We start from the raw sequence: 8,196 nt of genomic DNA, 5'->3' as shown, positions 1-8,196 counted from the left end.
ACCATTTTTCATCTATGGATATTCATTGTCTTCGCAACACTTGTATAAAAAACATAAGCATATAAGAAATGACAAGGACATAAACAGCCCTACTGGCCCATGCGAGACAAGTTTTAATAATCCGACTATTCCCACTCAAGCCATCCTGCTAGTCATCTTTATCAGTTGTTCCACTAATCTGTAACCCTACCATCCGCCTTTGCGTCTTGATAAAGAAAGCAAAAGCAGGGCTCTTAATCTATTTTCGTGCAACAGAAACTATACTATATAATGGTTTACTAGTTTTTCTTTGTATTCTTTAAGAATTCTCTTATCTACTGATTACATACATTGCATACCATACTTGTTTTAAACTTGTTTAATATGTATATGTCGGGTGTTTCCAAGGCCGGGTGACAAGAAAAAAATCACTATCACTCACTCCTCAGCTTTCTTTCTTAAAGTGCACAGACATCATGATACACTTCGATTACACACACACACATATATATATATATATATATATATATATATATATATATATATATATATATATATATATATATATATATATAATATATATATATATATATATATATATATATATATATATATATATATATATATATATATATACATGTATATATATATATATATATATATATATATATATATATATATATATATATATATATATATATATATATATATTCGGCACGACATATATAAATAATACTGTAGCTTGTTTCACCACCGTCCATACGATTACGTTTACAACGCCCACTTCCTTAGTCTCATTGTTAGCTTTGCATCTAGTCCATGTTTACTATTGTTGTTCCTTCTATTACACCAACAACCTGCAGTGTCGAGTGAGGTCCCCCTCTGTAGTTGTCGTTACCTTTCCTGCATCTCGGTTATTTTTTAATATTTGACGTTGTGCACTTCATTTCTTCATGTTCCCTCCCAAAGCAAAACATTAACGCCGAAAAATGGAAACAGACACTTGTAGCACGTAAACCTGCAACCAAAGGTTCCACCCAAGGCTGGGCTTTATCAAACATGCAGAAATTGGAATAAATAAATACATCACTTTATAGCTCAAAAGAGCACCCTGGAGTCATGCTCGGAGAAAAATCAAAGGTGAGGTCAGATATTGATAGCAGCGGGCGGGTCTGGGTTTTATTATGGACAAAGAGGTTTATTACGTTCATTGTACGAATCAGAGTGCCTTATTCTGTAGTTCTCGTGGTGTAACTGTTGTGCTCTCAGGCCATGGTGCGAGAATGTAGGACTTTGCATATGCTGCAAGTGATATTCATTGTGTAGGCGTATTTGTTTTGTCTAAAGGTCTTTGACGGTCTCCCTGACAGTATTACATCCGCCTTATGGTATGCTATACACTCTTGCTATGCCATTAGTTTCGCCTTGGACGAAATGTAGTTATAAAAGGTTTCCCGTTACTCCCTTTTATTTTTCATTCCGTTCCCTACAGTTTTCTCAAATCTTGAGTTTGTATTATTATTATTATTATTATTATTATTATTATTATTATTATTATTATTATTATTATTATCAAAACGAAGCGCTAAACCCACTAGTCATACAGCAGTCTGTAATATCTCTTCCCCGCCAAACTGGTCCCCAACAAACGGAATGATTCCTAGTACATCTGACCGTTTGTAGGGTTTTACAAAGTCAAGCGGTTTTTACAAATAATTAAAATAATAATAATAATGTTGTTTATTACCATTAAATAATGCAATACGTGTAGAAATACATTCAACTAAAGCCATTCTTGGCATTTAACCGTAATTTAAGAAAAAATCATCAACTAAAACTACTGTTAAGGATTTTAACCTTTATTGCAAAAAAAAAAAGGTACCAATTTCTTTAAATTCATGCTAGTTGTCTTGCAGCTCTTGTTACCTTACAACTGGCAGCAGAAGATAAAAACCACAATAAGACTTCACATATTCTGTCGAGATATTGTGACACATGCGTTATTCTTTGTGTCCTAAGAGATTGTCTCATCCAGCTTCTCCACCTGTCGCATTCAGAGGAAAACGAACACTCAAGATATTACGAAGCTCCCCGCTCTGCTAGACGTACCTGTTACGTTGGCTCAATTATTTTTTAATTTCTTTATTGTAGGTTGTTAATTGTATGTAAACACTGATTAATGCACGTTAACCTAACCTAATCAAGAATAACAAATAAGTTTCCCTAGTATGTTAGCTCGGATAAAAGTGAACGAACGGAAATTCCGAGGAAATTGCAAGCTCTGACTGGAGAAGCTGCTAATATAGTCAGTCTTGATAAAAGCTAACAGTTAAGTCATTGATGGGGAAGCGCTAAACCCATAGGGTTTAAATAGTATATGGGGAATGGGAGGCCATCAGATTCGATCCGAGGAAGTGTAGAATGATTACTGATCCAATTCCTTGCATCAAAAGCCTTTCACGGGCATCAAGTTTTTATTTACGCCTATATATTTTGAAACTTTTACAACGGTTTTATAACATGGCTAAGTCAACGAAGGCAAAGAAACTTATTTCTATTGGGGTCCTCGAGGTAACAAAGTTTTTATTTATACACCATTACTTGCAACTGTGTAAAATTTTTATCAGTCTAAACTTGAAAGTGCTTATTTTTATTTTATTTTCTATATATAATGCTTAAAAATTATTAGGCTACAGAACAGGCTGCTAAAACTGCCTAGACCTAGTAATGCTATTTTATTCTCATCCTCTTTTATAGGGGCTCCCTCCTCATGGTGAGTTCTGGATATTTTGTAAAATAGCTAAGAACTGCTCACTATGTATATATTTGTCTGTCTGGACAATACATACCTAAACAGCATCAAATCTAACTGAACCCCATCCCAAGGGCTTATTGCTCACTAACACACAAAAACTGTTCTTAAAGTGCAATTCACCCAATACATTTGCGCCAAGAACTAAAAACAGCCGGAGTTTACTGCTCAAGCACGAAAATAAACAGCAGAGTCCGCAGGAAAGTAAGCAAGAGGACGTGCCATCTGGCTGGGTGCCTACGTGATGAAACAGTGTAGTAGGTAAATGGACACTGCAACGTCCTGAATACTTTATTTTTAGGCTACGTTTCGGCCGCCAGGAGCTGTGTCAAGCCTCAGTGTGCCCATTTACCCAAGTGACTGTTGGTATTTTTATACCTTTCTACTCTAGTGAAAGTGTGCTCTCTCTTTTGCCATAAGCTGCACACGTGAACATACGTCCCCACTCAAGGTTCCTGAGAATGGGAGGGGAGGGAGGGAGAACCGTAATTGGGTGTTCGAAGAGTTCGGCATTGTGGTAAGAGCGTTCGGTTCAGAACCAATAGGTTCCTGCCTAAGCGTGCACAATAAGGCTTACAAATTACTTCGATTTATATAAAAAAGTAAAGACTTATACTTGCTCTTCTTGTTCAACGTAGTAACTAGGTACCTAAGTTTCCTTAATATCTGCTGTCATTGTTCCCCTATATGATTCCCATAGGGATCATACAACAACGGGAAATGGGAGGTAATCACGTTTGATCCAAGGCAAGAGAGGGATTAAGACTTTAGCGGCAGTCGATACTTTTAAATTCTACAACTGCCGGATCAGCCGGGCTGTGGTTCGTACGTTGGATTGCGTGCGGCCAGCAGTTGCAGCCTCGTTGATCAGACCATGATCCACCGGGAGGCCTGGTCATGGACCGGGCCGCGGGGGCGCTGATCCCCAGAATACCCTCCAGGCAGACAAAACATTTCATAACACTAAAGACCTATCAGCTACAAAATGGGTTCAACCCTTAATACTGAAACTGACCCCTCAATGGAGGTTCCTTGGTGCTGGTGAGGGGCTCTTGAGCCATGGAACACAACTTTTTTTTCCCTTCTCTGGATCGAACCCGACTGCTTCCCCATTTCCCTGACGCTGTATGACCCCATAAGGGGTTAGCGTTCCCTTATTACATTATGGAGAAGCGCTAAACCTGTAGGGGTCATACAGCGCCTAGGAATGGGAGGCAATCAGATTCAATGCAAGGAAGGGGAAGATAAGTTTAGTTTCTTGGATCAAAAGCCCTTCACCAACATTAAAGAACCTCTCTTGAGGGGTATATTCATGTTATTATTATTATACTGAAAGTGAAAGAGTGAGATAAATAAGCTGTCATGAGTTACTAGCCCAATTTACAATGTTGCTAGCCCAGCTCACAGAAGGCACTAGCTCATTTTATAGTTATTACTAGCCCAGTTAATTTTTTTTCATGGCGAATTGCTAAACCCGTTGGGGTTATATGCCTTGGTAAGAGGAGATAATCAGACTCAATCCAAACTGGCTCCAATACCTTGAACCAAGTCCTTCGGCATCACTAGCCTGATAGGAGTTACTAGCAGTCAACAGAAGCTATATGCTAGCCCAGTTAACAGGAGCTATATACTAGCCCAGGTGACATTAGTTACTAGCCCGGTTGGCAGAAGTTACTATCCCAACTGACAGTTGCCAGCCAAACTGAAAGGAGTAACTAGCACAGTTGACAGGAATTACTAGTCCAGTTACAGTTATCTCTTAGTCAGGAAGTCACTTCCTCTGGTATTTAGATGTCATTGTATCATCTTTGTACCCCAAGCAACAAAAATAAACAAAGATAACTTTGAAAAAAAAATCGAACGAGTAATTCAGTAGTATCCACCAGAAAAAACACGGAAAGCAGGATGTTGAGTATTTACAGTACATAATTTATGAATGCAATGTCCTAACCATCGAAAAATGTAGGGCCGTCATTATTTGGGATTAAAAGTATCCTGGACATGAAGTGTGCGGGTGCACTAAAGTTTTAAACTATAGCCAAGGTGATACGTATACTTAAGTCATCTTATACCTTCTGTCCCTCCTCCGTTTGCATAGCAGTAAATTCTCATATACTTGTCGACAGTTGCAGGATGCATCGGGAGGATCCCCATTGGAATAAACCTAGCTGGGTTTTTTTTGAGTTAGGGTAAATAAACCTAGAATAAACGTTGCAATCGTCGAGACGCCGTGGCTGGTTAGCTGGGCGAGGTGTTGGCCAGGGAAGCCTTGAGCAACCTCCGGATGCCGGCCATGATCATTCAGTGTTCACATGCCCCAACTGTGCCGCGCCCTATGTCACCCATACCAGAGTATTACATAACACTCCTGCATGCCATCCATTGATAAAATAATGCTATCAGTCAATCTGCTAGGTTTAATACTAACTGACTGTAAATTAACATTGAGAACGCTTTCATCCATTAAAGAGAATAAAGTTAACTCAGTATACTTATAGTATATATATCTTACAACGCTGGCAGTACTGAACATGAAACTACACATTCAAAGGTCTTCAATACTATATACAAGTAAAGAATTATGCTAATTCTTTTGTGAAAACAAAGAAATATGCCAGGTGCGCTGGGATATTCCCCAAGAATTATTGACATTCATTATCGAGCCTTACAAGACATTAGTAAGTTTATTTAGGTACAGGTACACAAAAATACAATTATCATACATAGTAACGTATAAATAACCTAGGATATCCTCCAAAAGCCAAAGTGACTTATTATATGCATCATATCGCTAAAGATCCATGACTATATATTCAACACTATTGGAGGGTATACACACCGAGAGTTGCACATGTTCGTGTAAACAGTTTACCTAACTCTAAAGAGATTCAAGTGGCCATATTATCGTACACATGAACTGCAGCCTTAATGACCCACATACAAATGAAAGGTTGATGGTGATATCATATAACACCAATCTTGGGGAGTGTGAGACTAGGAAAAACTTAAAAGTTTAAATCCAATCAACTTCACTTGAGCCACAGACTGAATATCAATCCATAATATATGCATCTTAAGTGTATATACACTGAGATAAACGTATACAAATACTGCATATGTAACACAGATGTATACATCCTCGTAGATATACGTACAGTACACACCTCAGGTACACACGTGTGTATATGCACTAGCCTCAGCGGGGTTCAGCTGTTGAACACGTGATCAGGCGGCCTGAAGGTAAACACGCTCATGTACTTGTTGCTCAAGCAACTTCATCTCTTAAAAAAGATTTATATAAAGTAAGATGGTGTAGTGAATTAAAGGATGTTAATCTTTTAGGCTATACTGATCAATGGGAAGTGCTAAACCCTAATCGTACACCATTTGATCCTTTCAAAGACTTGTAGTAATATCCTAGGTTGTCCTACACATTTACTTGGATACCTATTAAGGACTGTATATGCAATAAAAATAAAAAAAAATAGTGGACAATATGAGTTTATCTTGAATTCAATACTTGAGAATTAAATTCAAAACGTGATACATAGGGTATTTACACCAAGGTGTATATCATGGAGGTATATGGGTATATACAACCATGTAATATAGGGTATATACAGTATGAAGACATAGCAGAACAACCTTTATTGTTCCAACGTTTAAAGAGTAATTATATGTAAATACTGTAAACGCTAAAACTTACAAATAACAGTGAAGATCGTACATGAGCATAACGATTCCCCAGCAAAATTCTTTGTCTTCATTCCTGTCGAGATGAAGCCTTTCAACGATATATGCAACGGTTTACACTACCAAATTATATAAATAATAATGTCTCACCTCCATGGTTAAGATGTATACGTGTACCCTCTTCTTGAATGATCTCGTTAGTTCTGTGGACTGACAGCAACCTGTTGCTGTCTTTCCTGTCTCTTGAAAGTGGAGCAGCGACTTGTCTGCTTCTATGTATTTTCTGAAATATAAGTCCTTATAGACTACGATTCCTGTTGGTTTTAACTAAGCTTGATTCAGTTCATAGTAGAAATATAGTTGTCGAGCGTAGTTGAAAAACATTTAAGTCCGTCGAATATGTTCGAAAGGATTCAATCAAATACCTCTCTTGCAACGTGCTTTTCTCGTGTTCGAGAACGACAGTGCAAACTATGCACACAACAGAGTGGTGCTACAGCAAGGTATAGTATGTAACCGTGCTCTCACTGTGAGGGCTGGCGGTGGACTGAGGTTGAAGGGAGGAGTGAGGAGCACATGTGGGCAGCCACCACACTGCTGCTGCTGCTGCTGCCTCATTTACTCTTCTACGTTTGTTGCTATCATTCGCTTCCCAAGTGTCACTGCTTCTGTCCTTCCACCTCTCTACCTTGATGCTGATGCATGCTCAAGGATGAATCGCAGAATGCGTATTATAACTGCAGCTGGGGGAAATATTTCCACGTAAAACAAAATGCTGTTTGGCTTACTCATCCTGGATATGTGACTAGTTTTGTGTTCTCTTAACCGGGTTTTATAGTGCCCCCTCCCCCTCAAAAAAGTGGTTTGTCTGCATTATACCAGTTTTTTATACATGCATTACATAAATGATCGTGGCCACTCAAGGTTGGTTCCTTGATGTCGATGAGGGGTTCTTGATCCAAGGAACTGACCTTGACCTAAACTTCCCTTAGAACGAATTCGGTTGCCTCTAGTTCCTTTAGTCTAGACGCTGTGTGACCCCTACTGATTTAGCGCTCCCCATAAATGTAATTATAATAATAAATTATCATGGAAAACATCTATCTTATTAAATTCGGCTCAGATCTTTTACAACACATATAACTTCGCCTGTACTTTAGAAGAATGTGAGGAGACATTTCTAGGGAATTATTTTCATACAGAGTTCTCAATAATAATTAAGTATAATGGCGAGGTGATGTGCGCTTCACTGAGGTAACCAAAGCCTTTCTGTCCCAGACAGGGAAACCTGTAATATCTGCATTCATTCCTGGCTCGTGTCTTGGCACAATGACTTCTCAGTATCACTCACCCGGAAGGAAGATTAACGTAGATTTCTCCATTCGATTGGTCTCTTTCTTTTTAAACGTTTAACGAATTCTGTGAATAATGGATTTGGTACTACTGTTACTGTGTCTCCAGTGTCGACTGCCCATGATTTAGTTTGGCTTCCTGGTTGCCCAGACATTTGTGAGCAACTTGGCATTTCCGACAAGCCAGTTAGTAATCTTCATACTAGCTGAAGCAGGATAACAATAATTTTCCTCACAGTAGGGAAAATCCTATACCAGTCTCGCTATGCTGTCGTCTCCAATGCTGACAGAGGCGAGAATCCTATCCCAAGCTCGCCTCGAATCGAACTCTGACCAGAGCCCTGGTAGGGAGGGGGGGGG

At 38.7% G+C, this 8,196-nt stretch overlaps 1 protein-coding gene across 1 annotated transcript in view; it reads right to left on the bottom strand.

Moving 5' to 3' along the window:
• The window catches only part of LOC128703977 (uncharacterized), a 41,023-nt gene extending 33,968 nt beyond the window's left edge, over positions 1-7,055 (bottom strand). Inside the window, exon 1 of the mRNA XM_070091921.1 lies at positions 6,635-7,055. The gene's annotated coding sequence lies outside the window, so the exon portion shown is untranslated. The remainder of the gene's footprint in view (positions 1-6,634) is intronic.
• Between the last annotated feature and the right edge of the window lie 1,141 nt (positions 7,056-8,196).

This window comes from Cherax quadricarinatus, chromosome 37, assembly GCF_038502225.1.
Source record: "Cherax quadricarinatus isolate ZL_2023a chromosome 37, ASM3850222v1, whole genome shotgun sequence".
Taxonomy (NCBI): Eukaryota; Metazoa; Arthropoda; class Malacostraca; order Decapoda; family Parastacidae; genus Cherax; species Cherax quadricarinatus.
This window is presented reverse-complemented; position numbering and strand designations above follow the sequence as displayed.